Source organism: Mycteria americana, chromosome 8 (genome assembly GCF_035582795.1).
Source record: "Mycteria americana isolate JAX WOST 10 ecotype Jacksonville Zoo and Gardens chromosome 8, USCA_MyAme_1.0, whole genome shotgun sequence".
Classification (NCBI taxonomy): Eukaryota; Metazoa; Chordata; class Aves; order Ciconiiformes; family Ciconiidae; genus Mycteria; species Mycteria americana.
In genome coordinates this window covers 48078763-48095524 of record NC_134372.1, presented here as the reverse complement: position 1 = coordinate 48095524, position 16762 = coordinate 48078763, and the positions used below count along the sequence as shown (strand labels likewise).

The following is a 16762-nucleotide window of genomic DNA, read 5'->3' as shown; positions in this document are numbered from 1 at the left end:
ATCCATTTAGCACTTGGCACCGCTCAGAGGGCTATTTTTAAAAGGTATGCAACTGTCCCAGAAACCCAACTTTGAAGTGTGGTTCAAGGCTTTGTTGTTGTGAAAAGAAAGGGCTTTTTTACGTTTGTAATTAAATGCAAACACGAGCGAGTTATTGGACCGGAGCCGGCCAAGGCAGGTCAGCTCCGCTCTCTCCATCGGGGCTGGATGCTGTCCCGCTCCGGTTTCACAGCACGCCCGATAGACCGCCGGCCTTCTCTCCGCTCTGTACAATGCTGTGGTTTGCCGTCAATTAGAAAAATTTGTTTCCTGGCCACTGATAAGTACCAGGAGAGCACAGGGTTCCTTCCCATCCTCTGCAGCCCAGCGCCGGCGTACGAAAATCATCCCCCAGCCGGGGTGGGGTGGGCAGGGGACGCGGTTGCAGGCAGGGCCAGTGGTCATCCCCGGCAGCGGCCGCTGCGGGCCCCGGGCGGGAGGGGAGGTCGCTCTGAACCCCCCCCCCCGCATCCTCTCCATGTGCATCCCTGCTCCCAGCCTGCCTCCTCCTCCTCCTCTTCCTCTGAAGAGCCCAGGCTTTTCAGGATCCACGCTTTTGGCCAGCTTTCTGCAGCTGCCGGGGGTAGGTGATGCCCGATCCGGGGAGACCCTAGAAGTGCCCGGAGAGGCAATACCAGCCAGCCGGTGCCAAAGGAACCCGGCAGCATTGCCCGAACACCTCCGGGCTGGCAGGAGACGTCTACAGGAGCAGTTTGCGTCTCTTGGCAGCGCCGTTTCAGATGTGGCAGGCAGAGCCACGAAGCTGCTTTAGCTTATCGTCCCCCCGCGGCTGTACGGGACCGGGGAGCAGCCTTTCCCCCTTGCGCAGCTACCGAGCGTCTCCGACTCCCGAGTCTGCGAGCCAGTCCTTCATCCGGGCGGTCCCGACTGCAACGGCACAGTCCAGCTCAGAAGAAACGTGAGCGCAGGGTGCAACGCCGGGAGGAACGCGGGGGTCCCCTGACGTTTCCCTCCCAGGGAGGTATTTTGGAGGTGTTGCTGAGCGAGAAGCCCCGGGCCAGCGCCCGCTGTTATCGCAGCCTGGTTTTAACCTGGGTGCTATAGGAGGGTGCTAATTAAACATGACAGCTTGACAGGAAGGGGCGTTAAATAATTCCTGCCACCCCGTTTGTCTGGGCAGCTCTGCGCGGCCATGGGGAGGGGGCGGGCGGTTCCCCTTAATTAAAAAGCAGCAGATCCAACCCCAAAATAGATCAGGCTCTTTTTTTTAAAGGGACACCGACGGTCGCCCGCGGCTGCATTTTTCGCATGCCTTCTGAAGGAGGTCTCTATCGACGCGCCGGGAGGATGAGCTGGTTTGGGTCCTGCAGTTCGCCGTGCATTGCACCCGGGGACGCGACCGTGCCCAGCTCCTTCCCGTGGGCTCCAGCAGCCCGTCCCACGCACGGGGCGCTGGGGCAGAGCTGGTGGGTAACGCAGGGATGGAAAAGACATGGCCAGCGGGCAAAGCCTCGAGAGGGGAAGGAGTCGGTGCCAGGCAGATTTCAGAGCGCTGCCTGGAAGGCAGGTGGGCAGGCAGCAAGGGTTGGCACGGGGAAAGCCGGGCTTGCAAGGAGGCCAAAACGCAGTGCAAATACCTGCCTGCCGCCCTGCCAGCGCCCGGCACTCGTGTGCCGTGCTCCCGACCTCGCTCCCCGCCAGCCGGCCCTGCCAGGTCAGGAGCAGGTGACCATTAAATGTGTTTAAAACCAAAGAAAAAAAAAAAAAAACCAGATTAAAACCCAAAAGAAAACACAGGGGACAGCACGAGCACTGGTCCTTCCCTGCTGGATTTCGTTCCCACGTTTGCAGGACCCCGGAGGAAGGAGGGATGTGCGTCCTCGCAGAGCAAAATGCACGCTCCGGCATCCCGCTGCGCGGTGGAGAGGGCTGATGCCAGCGATCCTGCGAGCACGGGAATGGTGAGAAAGGGTCAGAGCTCAGGCCATTTTGTCTGTCCCCGTGCCTCTGAGAGCATCCCATAGCGAAGGATGGGGGGACAGCCCCAAGCGGGACCCTGCCCATGGGAATGCTGGCTCTGGTCGTCATTAACGACAGCCCTAAAGCTCTGGGGCTGAATATTCCCTTCTGAACCGGAGCTGTGATAAATCTGGATGGTTTTCTTAGATATAAACGCCCCGTCCTTTTCTGAGATACGTCAAGTTCTTGGTTTCAGCCTCTTCCGCCAGTGGCTTCGTCCACAGGCTCTTTGCTCCAAGGTCTTTGAGGGCTATAAATAAGCCGAGACGCTGGATCCCAGTACCCTCAGGCGATGCTCCAAAGGGAGACCCCGGCTCTCGCACGCCGGATGATGGATGTTACCCTGGAAAGCCCACGCCACACGTGCAGGCAGGTGGGAGTGCCTCGGCTGCCCGGGGTGCAGCGGGGCAGCCCGCGTGAGACCCAAATCTTCCCTCCCAGCCATCCCGCCGTCCCACACGGGCCGCGTTTCCCCGAATCCTGGTTCACCAAACGTGGGGTTGGACGTTGCTTCCAGCTCCTCCGGGACGCAGAGAGCCAGCGACAGCAGCAGCACAGGGATTCCCGGCGTGGCAGGGGATGCTGCTAAATGGCTCGCGGGCTGTTGCCCTTCGCTGGGCTGCGGCGTGGGTGTTAAGGCTTTAAAACAAGCGGCTCCTCGGCAATGGTTGCGGTAGAGGCTCCGGCCGGCCAGCGGCTGGGATTTGTAGGGGACCAGGCAAACCCCAGACAACTCCGCGACGTCTCCCGGGGTGCACGGCCGCGATGCGGTTTCCTCCGCACCGCGCATCAATCTTTGCTTTGTTTGCGGGAACAGAAAGGCGAGGGCAGGCTCAGATTTCCCGGGGAAGCCACATCCACTCCAGTGGGTGTTAAGCAACGAGGAACACCATCGGCCGTCCCCAACGTGAGTCATCCAGCTTTCCTTCCCCGGCCCTCTGCCCTTCAGCAGGAGGGAGAGGAGAGTCCCTTCCCGTGCCGGAGCGGGAATTTAAACTGGGAAATCCTTTCACTTGATCCCAAGCGGACGACGGAGGGACCGAGGCTGGCACAAACATATTGGCAAGCCGAGACCGTGCTCCCTGCAAGTTATTCCTTGGAAGCCCAACTCTGATTTCGCTTACGCGCGTGTAAATGAGACCTAACCCCACCAGGGCCGATGCTGTTGCTCCCCGTACATCGGCGGATCTGGGTTGAGGAATTAAAAGCTGGATTGCAGCCTGAGGTGAGCTTCTGCAAAATGAATGCCCAGCAGTCAGGCGCAGATACCTTCAGAGGTTGATTCCCAGCTACATTAAGGCCCCTTTATGCTCCTCTAGCCATGTAAAGAGGTCTCTAAGTGAGTGTAAATTAAATTAAAGTTACTTTTGCTTCCTTTTTGAGGCCCCTTTATGCTTCCAATGAGGGGTAAAGGAGCCTTAGTGTGACTGTGAGGCGGGCAGGCTTCCCTGCCAGGCGCAGGCAGGTGAGGGTCCCTCCTGTGCTGCCTGCGCTCGCCCATAAAGCCGGCTCAGCGGCTTTACAGGGGGCCAGCTCCAGCCGGGCCGGCGCGGGGTGTGAGGGGGGCCGACGTCCCGGGGACGGCGGGTCTCTGGGCAAAGGCAGGGCACGTCAGCAGGAACCACATCAAGGCATCCCACATCCCTGCATGGCCAAGGCCTCCTTTCCAAGGACGAGACAGCCTGGGACGTGAATTTTAAATGCCCAGGAGATTTTTTTTCCCTGTACAGGTGAAGGTATTTCCCCACGTACCCTGGCCAGCTTACAACACAGGCAGCTCTATTCTGCTGGAGAGCATTTTCCCTGCACCAGCCTGGTGAGGATGTCTCTCTCCAAAGCTGTTGGCTGGCGGTGGTGTGCAGCCAGTTCTTGCGTTTACCCCAAAATAGGACTGTATTTTTACGGTGCCAAAAGCAATTCCTGCCATTACTGCTTGTACAACATCTGCTGACCGCAAGAGCAGCGCGGTGGGGTAGGGGATGGCACAGCACAGGGGTGAGGTGCCGCGATGCCGGCACCTCGCTGCAAGCTAACCGCGTCCTCAGCCGGGCACGAGGACCGCCGATAGATCCCGACCTTCTGCACAACCCCAAAAGTTGCTCTTTTGACCCCCGTCCCCTGAGTCGCCCGCTAACAACTATGACAAATACGTTCAACTCATCCCAAGGTCCGTCTGTCCCCACGGCATCTCTCCGTCGGCGCACCTTGCGCAAGCAAAGCCCCAGCCTGGCGAGGTCCCAGCTGGAGGAACCACCTCTCCCGAGCGCTCGGCTGCCAGAAACCTCCCTCCTTACGGGGCTGCCGGTTCGTTTTGCGCTTCCAGGCCTGGGTTCCCAAAGCCGCTCAGCCCCGAAGGAGTTAACGGAGCAGAGCACGACTCAGATTCCTCCACCTAACCCTCCAAAGTCCCCGTATAACCAGACTTGGCACTTTGAGAAAGCTCCACAAATCCAGAGGCTAAAACGCGCTGCCTTCCGTTCGTCAAGAGAAGGCAAGTCCCAGCTAATTGAGGAAACAGAGCCTTCCCCCAGCCCCCTTCCAGGCTGCTTATTTATTTAGGGGCTTTTTTCCCCTCTTTTTCCTCTTTTTTTTTTTGCTTTTTGTGTTCTTCCCAGAGCAAACATTCGGAAAAGAAAGTGCAAATTAATTTGGTGGGGCACGGCTGCAATTTATGATGCTCCCCAGCTGCCGAGGGCTGTTAACCCCATGGGTGCCCAGCGCGGGTGGGTGCGGACACCCCGCTACCCCCCGGGGTGCAGCATCCCCCCGGGCTCAGCATCCTCCCGGCCCCCCCGTGTCCGTGTCCCGCGGGGAGCCGTCCCCGTGGACTGCCCCGTTCCTCCGCTCCCCACGCAGGGAGAAGGGAACGGCATCAGGAAGGCAAAGGAAAACGGTAGCAGATGACTGCTTTTTCCTAAATCTCAGTTTTTTCCCCTAAACCTCAGTTTTTTCTCCTAAACCTCAGTTTTTTCCCTTTTTCCCTTGCCTTGCTGCTGCTGAAGGTTTCCCGAGTGTACAGTAGTTGGGTTTTTTTTTTTCTGTGTGTGTGTGTTTTTTATTTTATTTTATTTCTTTTTTAACTCCCTCTGACTACTGCACACAATTCAAAGGAAATCTGGGAAACCAAATTCTCAGCTCTCCAAAGCAGCAAATGGAAAGTCACTTACAGGGACTCCTGCCTTAAAGCGGCAGCAGCGCTTTTCTTCGGCGGCGAAGAAAAGGGGTTAAACACCCCCCCCCCCCCAATTCCCCCCCCCCTTCCCCCCAAAAAAAAGCAACACGACCGGGCTCACCGCCCTGCGGGGACGGTGCAGAGGGCTCGGGCCACCCCAGGTGACAGCTCAGCTCGTTGGCCACCCCGCTCCTCTGGCCACCGTCCCCGTGTCCCCGTCGTCCCCCCCCCCCCCCCCCCCCCCGCCGCGGGGCCGGCGGGAGCGCTCCCGGGAGGGGCTGCGCATCCCGGGAGTGGGGAGCAAAGGGGTGGGGAGATGCCAGCACCCCACGGTGTCCCTGCGTGTCCGCGACCCTCCGCCACGCAGCCGATACTCCCGGGGGGGGGGGGGGTGCCTGTAAATCCACCCGGGAGGCAGCGAGCACCGGCAGAAGGGTTAAGTGCGGGGGGGCGGGGGGGGGGGGAGAAAAAAAGAGGAGGAAAGGAAGGAGCGACATCAAAGGCAACTTCTCTGCTCAGCAGATGAGCAGATCTATCCTCACTTCATATTTTTTGCAGCTGAAGTCGGGGTGGGGGGGGAGCTGGGTTAACTCTTTCTCTCCCGGGGGGTCACTCCGCGACACTTTCCCGGGAGAAGTGGGCTGATGGCAGGCGATGACAGGAGGAAAGCGGAGCCCGGGTCGCCGGGGGGTTACCGGGAGCAGCCCCCAGCTCGGGGGGGGGGGGGTCCTGGCATGGCCAAACCGGGGACAGCTTTAGCCTTGGGGGGGGGGGAAAGGGGATGGCACTGATTTTTCTTTTAAAGTTCCAGGCTGACACAAATAGCCCCGATACTTTGCAGCGAAAGAGCATCATTTTTTTTTCACTCTGACAAACCTCGTTGAGTCATTGAATGAGCAAGGAAGGGGGGGGGGGGGGGGGGAGAAAAGTTGTGTTAAAGGGACTTTGCAGAGCAAAAACCCAGGAGCCTTCAGCAAGGCGGGTTACCGAGGCGAACAAACCCTAGGAAATCACTGGAGGTATTAAACCCCCAACACTGACATGTGGCAAACAGCGCATTCTCCTTTCCCCCCCTTCCCCGTCCTTCGACCAAACAAAAATAATATTTACATGACATCAGGGAGCAAGCCTTAAATGACAAAAGGGTGTTTACTCACCTCATTATAAGTCGGCCGGCGGGGAAGGCTGCATTCTCCTCGGCGAGGGCTGAAAAATTAAAAAGTCGGGAAATTAAGAGCTGCCGTCTGGCCCTGTGCAGTTCCTCCGTAATCTGTGTATAAAAAGAGAAGTCTTCATTACTGACCACAGGCACGGAGCTGCGCTGCTCACGCCCCCTCCGCGCCGCACCAGCCAGTAGCACGCAGAAGTTGGGCTACGGGAGAAGGAGACAAGCTGAGCGGAGACTATAATGATTTATCTGCACCTCTGGTAGGGGAAAAAAAAAAAAAAAAAAAAGAAAAAAAAAAGAAAAAAAAAAAAAAAGAAAAAAAAAGGGGATAGAAAGGGGAAAAAAAAAAAACCAAAACCAAAAAACCCACCAAAAACCCAACAGGCTTCGCTCTGAATATGACACAGGAGGAAAAGTGAGTCTCGTAGTTGTAGAAGGGTGACAGACGCGGGGATGTGCCAAGTCCCTAAGGACAAAAACCCCACACACCTCTTTAATCAGCCCTTTAGCCAAAGCCTTAATTAAAAAAGCTGCTACAAAATATCAGATAATGGATTGCATTTTCAGGCCTCTCTGGAAAACCAGCTCAGATGGCAATGTTTCTAAACTCCTGCCAGAGCAGGGAAAGCTGCCAGTTTTAGGTTACAATATCAAAGGCACACATCCTCCGCACCAGCAGCCCGCTCCCAGTTACACCGGAGTAAATCCAGAGCCACCTCGCTGCCTTCGAGCCAGCTGGGGCTGATTTGCAGCGGAGCAGGATCAGGCCCTGCCCTGGCAAACTGCTGGGCTGCTCCTGCCTCCAGCACCACCGGTGGAAAGAGGATTTGGCCTCTTTTTCCCCCAATCTGTGATCAGGTCTCCTGGTCTCTCGTGTTAAAAAAAAAAAAAAAAAAAAAAAAAAAGAAGCAGCATTCTCCCAATTTGTAAGGATAAAAGGCCAAGAGGATTATCTGCTTCGCTCTCCGCTGACAGCAGCGGGTGTAACATTTGAAAGCCCGCTCCGAGCTCAATACGACTTTCCATAGCAAGAGACCGATTGCCATTTTTCACGTTGCGACGATTGCTCCTGGAGCTCCGTAAGCGTAGAGAATGAGTTGTCATCTAATCTCGGCAATCAAGTGGAATTGCAATAAAACCCCTGGACTGGATGCCATCCAAGCAGCTCCGAACGGAGCAGCCCCTGGAAGAGCCCATCCTTATTTACAGCAACGACTGCAAACTGCCTTTGAAAAGTCAATCTGGCTTTTACGGACTGCAATAGCGGGGCTACACCAACTCTCGACGTTGTTTGCAATAAAGCTCGCGCGGTTTTGAATTACTCATATTTAACATCTTTTTCTTTCTCTTTTTTTGTGTTTTTTTTTTTTTTCCTTTCAGCCCCAGAAGTGAACAAACATTTCTTGGCATCACTGGATTACGGCTGGGCCCCGCGCTGCTGTTTCGCGCGGCACGGACAACCTCCCATCCGTGCTTTTGCTCTCATGACGTCCAATACCCTATGGAAACATAGTATATAATAATACACACCAGTTTGGATCAAAAGCTCTCCAAAGGCCTGTACAATTTCAGCAAAGGCATATTTTGATGAAAACCAGAACTAAGGGGCTGAAAAACGCTGCTCTTGCCCGGCTTGCCTCCAGCCCGCCCCGCCGAGCCTGAACCCAGCTCTACATGGATGAACCGGTCCAGGCTGACGGTGCTGCCCGCTCACGCCCGGCATCCCGGCTCCCTCCATCACCCTCCCAACGCTGCCAAGCCTTCGGCACGGGCTCGGCTTTTGCTTTTTGGCGTGGCTTTTTGCAGCAGATCTTTCCTTGGGGTAAAGAGCCCAAAACCATCCTCTGAACAGCAGGTCGCTTCCACGCATCCGCAGCATGCTGTATTCCGGCAGGAAGGGTACCAGCGCGCCAGCCTTCAGCATCCGTTTGGCAAATATCACCGTGAAACATTACGCACGGTCCCCGACAGAGCACGCGCATCCAGGAGGAGGGATGAAGGAGGAAAAAACCTCGTTTTAGCTAATGAGGTAAGTCCAGAGGATCTTCCCCAAAGCCAAGGCAGCTACTACAGACCGAACCCGGTCTAACAGCGAGCTGGCTCTGGCTCCCAGTCAGGGACTTTTTTAGAAGACTCATTCACGGGGCAAAACAATGAATTTTAAAATACATGCTGTATTCATAGATTTGGTTTGAACCCGCTAACACGAAACCCCTTATTTAATTGTCACAGAGCAAACATCTCATTATGCACAATAAAAGAAAAATTTCGTTTCGTTCCCCCCCTCTCCCCGGTTCTGCGCTTTTCGCCTTGGCCAAGACGTTTCTCGTGTAACATAAATCAAACCCAGGTGCATCTCTCTGCATGAAGCACTTCGCTCATAAACGTTGCTTAAAATACATATATGACTGCATTAAAATAAAACGCAGCCCATCATTTGGAGGCCTCAGAATTCCCTTTCAGACCCAGGAATAATGAGTTTTCTCCCAGGTCGTGACGACCCCATCAGCGTTTGATGCATTAGATACGTGATCGAAGTGCCCTGTTCTTCCTCACACTGGATTTCTTCTGTGATCTCTAGCTCACATCCAAATTTCCTAGAAATCAGGTGGGCTCGAAACTCTTCTCATCTTATACACAAGAAAATGATGTTTTCAACCAAGTACAGCTGGCCGCATGCTTATTTTTAATGGTATGAGATTATAAGTATATATTCATTACATATTATTAATACACTGCAGCGTTAGTTCATAGAGAAGATTTTTCCCCTGCTTTGCTCCCTTTTAGCCAAAGGCTTTCAGCATCTTGCTGCTGCAGGCCAGGCAATTTGCAGGACCGCTGCCCTGACCTGCTGCAACGAGCCGGGTCAGGATCCGGCTTCGTAGCCCCTCCGCTCCATCGGGACGTTCCTTACCACGCCAGCCTCCTTGCAAGCACGCACCCCGTGTTTGCACGAGCGACGGGGTGAAAACCGCCTTTGGCCTGCCCGTAGCACGCATCAGGGATGTCCGATCCTGATCCGAAGCCACAGCTCCGACCTGCACAGATCTGGAGCGCGCGGGCAGGCCGAGCACTTGCATGAGATGGTCCCAAGGAAGGTGCTGAGGACCCAACCTCAGAGACAAGCCAGAAGCTGATTCACGGCCGGGAACTTTGCAGGCAGCATCGCTCATCTTTGCCATCTCCTTGTTCTTTATTTCAGGCTCCTCAAAACCACAATCCAAGCGAGTACAGGCTAGAAATCAGAGACCAAGGTAAGGGAGGTTGTCCCTACTCCAACACCAGCGGGAGTGCCCACGCAAAACCACGCTGCAGACCCGGCTGCGAGGACTCACGGGACATTTTTGAACGGTGGCTCCAGACTGGGCAATCCGGCCGGGTAGCAGCGAAGCGCACGGGCTGCTCGACGGGAAGAGGAGGTTGAGTAGCCATGAACGCTTTTGATTTCAAGTCCAACGGGGTTTGCAAAGCAGATTTCAAATCCCCAGCCCCCAGCAGTTACCGTCATTGTTAAAAGTGTGTTTGTGGGGACACACTGTCTATGGGACAGAAGGAGCCAACACCATTCCCATCACATCTGGGTTTGCAGGAGCCAAGCCAGGCCATGGAGAATCACAGAATCGTAGAGGTTGGAAAAGACCTTTCAGATCATTGAGTCCAACCATAAACCTAACACTACCCAGCCCACCACTACACCATGTCCCTGAGCACCTCATCCAAACGTCCTTTAAATACCTCCAGGGATGGGGACTCCACCACTTCCCTGGGCAGCCTGTTCCAACGCTTGATAACCCTTTCAGTGAAATAAAATTTCCTCATATCCAGTCTAAACCTCCCCTGACACAACTTGACGCCGTTTCCTCTCGTCCTATCACTTGTTACCTGGGAGAAGAGACCGACCCCACCTCTCTACACCCTCCTTTCAGGCAGTTGTAGAGAGCAATGAGGTCTCCCCTCAGCCTCCTTTCTCCTTTCCCTGGAGAAAACTCCAGCCTAAACAACCCCAGTTCCCTCAGCCGCTCCTCATAAGACTTCTGCTCCAGACCCTTCACCAGGAACATCTATGGGGAACATCTATGGGGTCCTGGGCACCAGAAGGAGTCACCACCGCTAGCGAAGAGACGGCACCTCTCCAACCCCCTTTTCTACCTGGGTGTTCATCACCTGGGGTCCCCACCACAACCCTTCATACTTGCACCCTTCCACAGAGAGAAGACAACCACCAGCATCAGATGAAGGGAAAGAGCGATCCAAAGGCAGCAGCACCGTGAAACTCAGGGGCGGCACCTCCGAAGAGCCTGGCTGGCCTCAAAGGGCTTTGATCAAACACGATGAATTGCCCAGGACTCTGAACTACTTGTGAGGCCTCCAAGAATGGCAACTGAAGATATAAACCAGTGATCGGGAAACTTAAATTCACCCCAAATGAGTCCCCGCTACTAACAGAATAATTACAAAAGGCCAAAAACCAAATAAAGTTCAACATCACTGCGGACGATAGATGGTCAGTGCGAAGCTAACGTTCTGCTCCCAATTTCTGTTGAAAAGCCCGTCCCTTTTCCATTGAAAAACTCATCGAAAGTTAATTTCCTTCACCAGCTCCCCCATACGAGCAGCAGCTCGGTAAGAGAGCCGGGCCAGGGCCGCCGGCTGATCTCATCTGGAGGGTGGCAGAGGGGACGGCGAAAGCCACGGCTGCTCCGCGGTGCCTCGCTCTTCCTTCCCAAAGCAAATTCCCTCGTCGTAACCCTTCCGTGACCCTCTGCGTCCCAGCACGGATTTCCTAGAAACTCATTTTCTCGCTCTCCTCTAATCTTACTCTGGTAAAGGCTTACTAAATAGCTTGGCTCCCGAAAGAAAAGCTGACATCAACCGAAACCGCTTTCTGCCTAGGGAGACCCGCTCCCGTCCATCCCACGTCTGCGATGGGTTTCTTCTGTCCGTCTCCCTTTCATAAAAGGTTTGAACTGGCTGCTAGGACCGGGGTCAACATCCCCTGCTCATCGCACGCTCACACGGGCACGGCGGGCAAGGCTAGTGCAAGGACAGCCAAGCCCAGCCGGCTTCAGCTACGGTACTTCAGACGCGCGTGCATACTACGCTGCAGTCCTGACGCGCGCCCTCGGAGCGCTGCCGTGGCTTGGATGCAGCCAAATAAGCACCAGAAGATCCCAAAGCATCTTCTGAGGGGTCCCCAGGGTGGGCAGTGCTTGTCCTGCCCGCAGCTCCCCTGCCAGCTTGCAGCAAGTGCTGCAAACTCATCGCTGCGGTGGGTGGAAACGGGGTCTTTTCAGGGAAACCGAGGCACGGGGCAGTCGGGGCAGCACTTAGAGCTGCTTTTATAGCAGCGCTTCAGAAGAAAAACCCCAAACCCCAAAGATTTTGGCTTTCTCGCTCGGCAGACCTCACGGCAAACGGCGGGAGCGCGCGCGGGGCAGGTATTTGCAGAGCCCTTATGCTAATAGGGTTGTAGCATCTCTTCCCAGCCCTTCGCAGCCATTCAATCTGGGAATCCTGCTAATGAAAGGAAAACAGAGAGGAGCTGCGGAGCAGAGGCCCAGGGTGTGGTAACTCTAGAAGGCAGCAGAGGAGGGATGAATGAAACCTTTCACTGTGGTCCAGAGGAGCCAGCGGCACACAGGCTTGAGGAATTCAAGAGCTCTGCACACCAAAGCAGGCGGCGAAGACGTTTCGTGGGACGTGGAGACACGACTTTCCTTTAATTAGCGGGCAGGGAGGACGACGGAGGAGCTGCAAGAGGGGGGACGCGCCAGGCTGGATGCAGACACCCCACGGGGGGGAAATAACACGTGTATCAGCAGTGAGAAAGGGGACGAAGGAGGCCGGCTTCCCAAACGCTGAAAAGCTGTCCTTATTTTTTCCTGTAATTATGTCTCTAAGGGATCACTAACATTTACATTTTTGTACGAGCTGTATAGTTTATTCACAGCCCTGCTCAGCAAAAGGCTCTGCTAATAAATAGACTTATTGATGCTCGCGCTTCTATACATTATGCTACATCCACGCTCAGACAACCGGCCTATTTTACCCTGCTCTATATTGTGAACAAATTATTCTCCTCTCCGGCGTGGTGCGCTCCCACCCAGCCACGCGCCCCGCACGCCCCCAGCCGAGCCATGAATGGCCGCAGTGTACAGAGCCGCTCGCTCCCCTGCCTCTCAAAACACTTGCAGAAGGAGGGGGAGAAAAAAAAAAAAAAAGCCAAAAAAGAAAAAGGACAGGGTATAAAGATTCCTTCACACTCTCTGCCCGGGATTATTTCACCTCCCCACCCCTCCTCCAGCCCCTTTTCCCACTCCAAAAATAAATATATAAGGAAAAAAGCAGAGGAAATGATTCTTTAATGCTTCTGCACAAAAATCCTGTGGCCTCGCTCCCCGTTGTCTTCCTCCCGCGGCCAGAACAAACTCTTTTCTCCTGCCCCTCATCGGGGGAGATTACTACGGGGAAATGTTTTCCCTCCCACGCTCTCAGCTGGCTTGAAATTATTTATACGAAACCTATCTGGAAGCTTCTCCCCAGCCCGAGCAGCGCTGGGTACCTCCAGGCCACGGGCAAAAGCCTGGGCGAGGCTGGGAAGAGCCGTAACCTGCTGTCATGCATGAAACGAGTTGGGGAGGTCTCGGTCCTCTCCAAGGTGGCTCGTGTCCATGCCACGAAACCACCCCGTGCACCGGAGGGTTTGGGGAGCAGGGCTGTCCCCGGCTCATCCCTGCGCTGCGCCCATCCCGCCAGCTGCGAATGCAGGAATTAGCCCAGCTCTTCCATTTTTATGACTTTTTCTTAGAGCCAACATCTTTTTTTGACCTTTTTTTCCTCCCTGCCCCGTGCATCCCTGCCCGCAGCCGCTGAGGCTGCCCGGGCACAGGGAAGCACCCCGGCACGAGCATCCCGCTGCACCGCAACAACCCACGCCCCAGCAAAGAGCTTTCCTTGCCCCAAATCCCTCTCCGAGGGGGAGAAAAGCGTTTCTGGCAGACATCAGTATCGGGATCGCTCCCGGCATCCCTGCTCGCAGCCGAGGACCGCTCTGAAGGCAAATAGTACCCCTCTGTGCCTCCGGCACGCAGCGCCACGGACACATAGATGGCATTATATTTAGCTGGCCCCAGATCTTGGGCATAATATTTTTTTTAGCAGTGGACTAAATATTTTTAACATATGCAAACATGCGTGACTGAGGCAGCTACAGAGCCGGGGAGCTGGGATGCCGATGGCCTTCCAGGGCAGAACAATGTCATCTTTCTACTCCCCGGCGTTGCCTGTCCCCGAGATGACGACCGTGCCGCTTGAGAGGGATGGGGAGAAGGGGGCAAGGAAAAATGTGGAAGCTTTTCAGGGTGAATTTTGCAACGGTATTGCAGCGAAAGGGTCCGAATTCCTCCGAAGCGGAGAGCTGGGGATGCATAGAGCAGCGGTCTGTCTCTTGGGCAAACATACCTGCGTGCGTGCCCGGCTTGGCCGAGAGGAAACATTCCCGGCTTTAAGCAAACAGAAAGGTGCCGGGTCAAATAAGTGGAGCAGAAAGTTCTGTCGTAGGTAAATAGGTCACTGTCAGCCCTGGGTTGAGCAGCGTGGCCGGGGACGTGCCAGCCATCCTGGGCATGTACCCCAGCACTCCCAGCCCTGCTTGACAGTGGGGGAAACCGAGGCACGAGTCTCCCAGGAGCCACGGGTGTTTGGCCAGGGGAGGGAGAAGGGATGCTGCGCCGGTACCTGACCCAGCGCTGATGCCCTGGACCCGTGGGTCAGCTCTGGATAAATGAATTTGGGTTAATGGCCCGTGTTTGTGCAGCAGCTTTGCTCCATCCGTCTGTCCCCCTGCCACCGCCGTGCTCCCCACAGGCACCGGCGCAGGGGGTTGGCGATGGAGCGGCTGCGGGAACAGGGTGAGGGATCCCAAACCGAGCCTTCATCCTGCACCGCGAGCAGCAGCTTCGCCGGCTCAGCCCGCTGCCGGGCTGCACAAGACGTGCAGAAATTCCCCGGTTTTCTTGCTTAACTCTTTTCTTTTTGCACCACCGCTGCGGCAGGTGTCAGCAAAGCAGGGCAGGAGCAGGGAAACCGAGGCAGGGAGAGGACAGGGAGCTGCCTGCCGTGCCGGGCAAGGGGCTGGGGCTGGTGGCCAGAGTCCTGCCACGCTGCGTGGCAAACCCCAGAGCCTCTCTTGTGCTTCCCCGCACGCTGCGGCCATCAGGCCAGGTCCCCTTGCTGGTACTGGCTTTGGGAGGTTTGCGCAAGCCCATCCCTTGGGCTTCAGCGGCTTTTGAACAGCAAAGGAAGCTCACGAGGAACACAAGGGGGGTTTTTCCCAGGGAGGAAAGGGGCTGCGGGGATGGGGCTTTGCCCCATGGCAGCTCTCCCAGCCCCGCTGGGCACCGTCCCCACGCCGTCACCCCATCACATGCATTTCTGGCTCCTTATCTCAAAGCATCTCAGACATTTCTCCTTGCTAAGCATCTGCAGCTCCCGCGTACAAGACACTGGTCTCAGCCGCGCGTTATTGCTTCCAGGGGGCCAGATGTGGACAGGAGGCACGCGCCGACCCCCACCGGGGCTTCGCATCCTCTTCTTTCCCTGCAAACAGGCACGTTTGCACTGCCAAAAATTGCCGGATTGTTGAAAGCTGGCTCCAGAATACCTCTATCAACCAACAACGTCCAACAAAATCTCCCTTACACCTGGGATGGGGCTGATATCACCCTGCCTGGGCGCAGGGCCGGGGTACGCGAACCATCTCGATTTCCAACGGTCGCGAGCATAAGCTCAGCCCGGCGCGCGGAAGCGTGCGACGAGGGAGCTATAGGGGCGCGTTGCTTCCAAAAGCAAGAGCCAGATTAAATAGGAGCGTATTCCCGCTCTCCTTCCAAGTCACTGGACATGTGGAGCAGCTTGCGGTGACTGAAGGCATCAACCCAGGACAGTCCCAGCACCAGAAAAACCATTTTGTAGCCCAGACGGGTGATGTCCCCCCAAGAGCCGGTAGAAAGCAAAGGGGGTGTAAACTCCAAGGTTACATCAGCTTGACGTGTCGCAGGCTCAACCCAGCAGTATTACGCAGGGTCTTGGTTCAGAGGACGCGTTGCTCTTTACCCTAAAGGAACAACACGAGGTCAAACTTGGACCTTTATTTCTTATATTTCTGCTAACAAAAGTGGTTTTGCACCCAGAGCTGCCCCGGTGCCTTCGGTTGGGCTGGGGGGAGATGCCCGTAGAGCAGCAGAAGACCTGGTGCTGCCAAAGCCCCGCTGGCTTCGGCACGGGGCCGGGATTCGGCTGCTGGGTGACACCGGCTCTCTGCAGCTGGGAGCTGATCGGCCGACGTGAGGATTTTGCTGCTTGGCTGTGCTGGCACGGTGGCGATGTGAGGACTAGGCTCGGGACGCATAGGAACGTCTGCTTTAAAGCTTCCTTTTTAACTCTAATAAAAACAACCAGCCTCTTCTCCCGCTGAGCCAAAAAATTGCAACCTCGTGCCCAGGGGCGAGAAACCGAGCAAAACCTGGCAACGGACAGGAATGAAACGTCGCCCTGAGGAACTGGTGGCACTGGTTGAGCCGGAGGGGACCGCTGCGGGGTGGCACCAGGCTGGCACGGGTCCCGCAGCCCTGCCTTGCCCGCCGCCAGCTTTGCAGCCCTGCCTCAGGGCTGCCCCCCGCTCCCCAAAGCGCCGAGCCGCGGGCAGTCTCGTATTTGATTTGGAAAGACGTGCAATGCCTGCTAGAAACGCGATGTTCCCTCTCCGGCGCGATTCGGGAGGCAAGCGCCAGTACGGTGCCTGGGGAGCGGCCGAGGCGGCCGGTGCGTCCTCCCGTTCCCGGCTCCCGCACAAACGCGTTGTTTATCCAGGGCTCCGGCACTGTTTTGACCTTGCAGATGTGAAACTCAAGGGCTCAATTTTCTGGCTATCTAGATGCAGAAAGATTGTGATTATGCCAAAATAGGCATCGCAGAGGCAGCTGCATGCTGCTAAACCCTTTCCTCTACCTTTTGGGTTGAACAGATGCTGCAGAGCATGCAGCCGGGACGGAGCTCAGCCAGACCCAGGCTCCCCGCTCCCCTCCCTGCGTCACCAGCATCAGTCCTCGCGCCCATCACGAGAGGCCGCTGGGATGCGGCGGCCCGTGCCAGAGGTAGGACGCGGGCCGTCTGCCTCCCGCACCGCCGCTGCTGGCGTGACCCCGGCAAAGAGCAGGGAGGCGGAGGGCTGTGGCTCCGGGCAAGGTGAGCGGTGCGGAAAGCAGAGCTATAAACCATGCCTTTGGGTCGAAGGGGTGCGAGAGAGCCTGGGTGGCTGCAGGGGTGGCTGCTGGCATCGGCAGGAGGAGCATCCATGTTTTCTGCGGGTTTAGCACTGGTAGCGGCCACAGCGTCCCTGCTGC

The 16762-nt window shown here is 56.1% G+C and overlaps 1 protein-coding gene across 7 annotated transcripts in view; it reads right to left on the bottom strand.

Annotated features, from left to right (window-relative positions):
* ZNF469 (zinc finger protein 469) overlaps nucleotides 1-16762 on the bottom strand; it is a 71858-nt gene that overhangs the window by 44926 nt on the left and 10170 nt on the right. For 4 of the 7 annotated variants that reach the window (XM_075511049.1, XM_075511052.1, XM_075511054.1 and 1 more), the window contains exon 2: nucleotides 6349-6397. The gene's annotated coding sequence lies outside the window, so the exon portion shown is untranslated. Of the gene's footprint in view, nucleotides 1-6348; nucleotides 6462-16762 lie in introns of all 7 variants that reach the window. The other 3 variants (XM_075511050.1, XM_075511051.1, XM_075511055.1) reach the window with 1 other exon arrangement.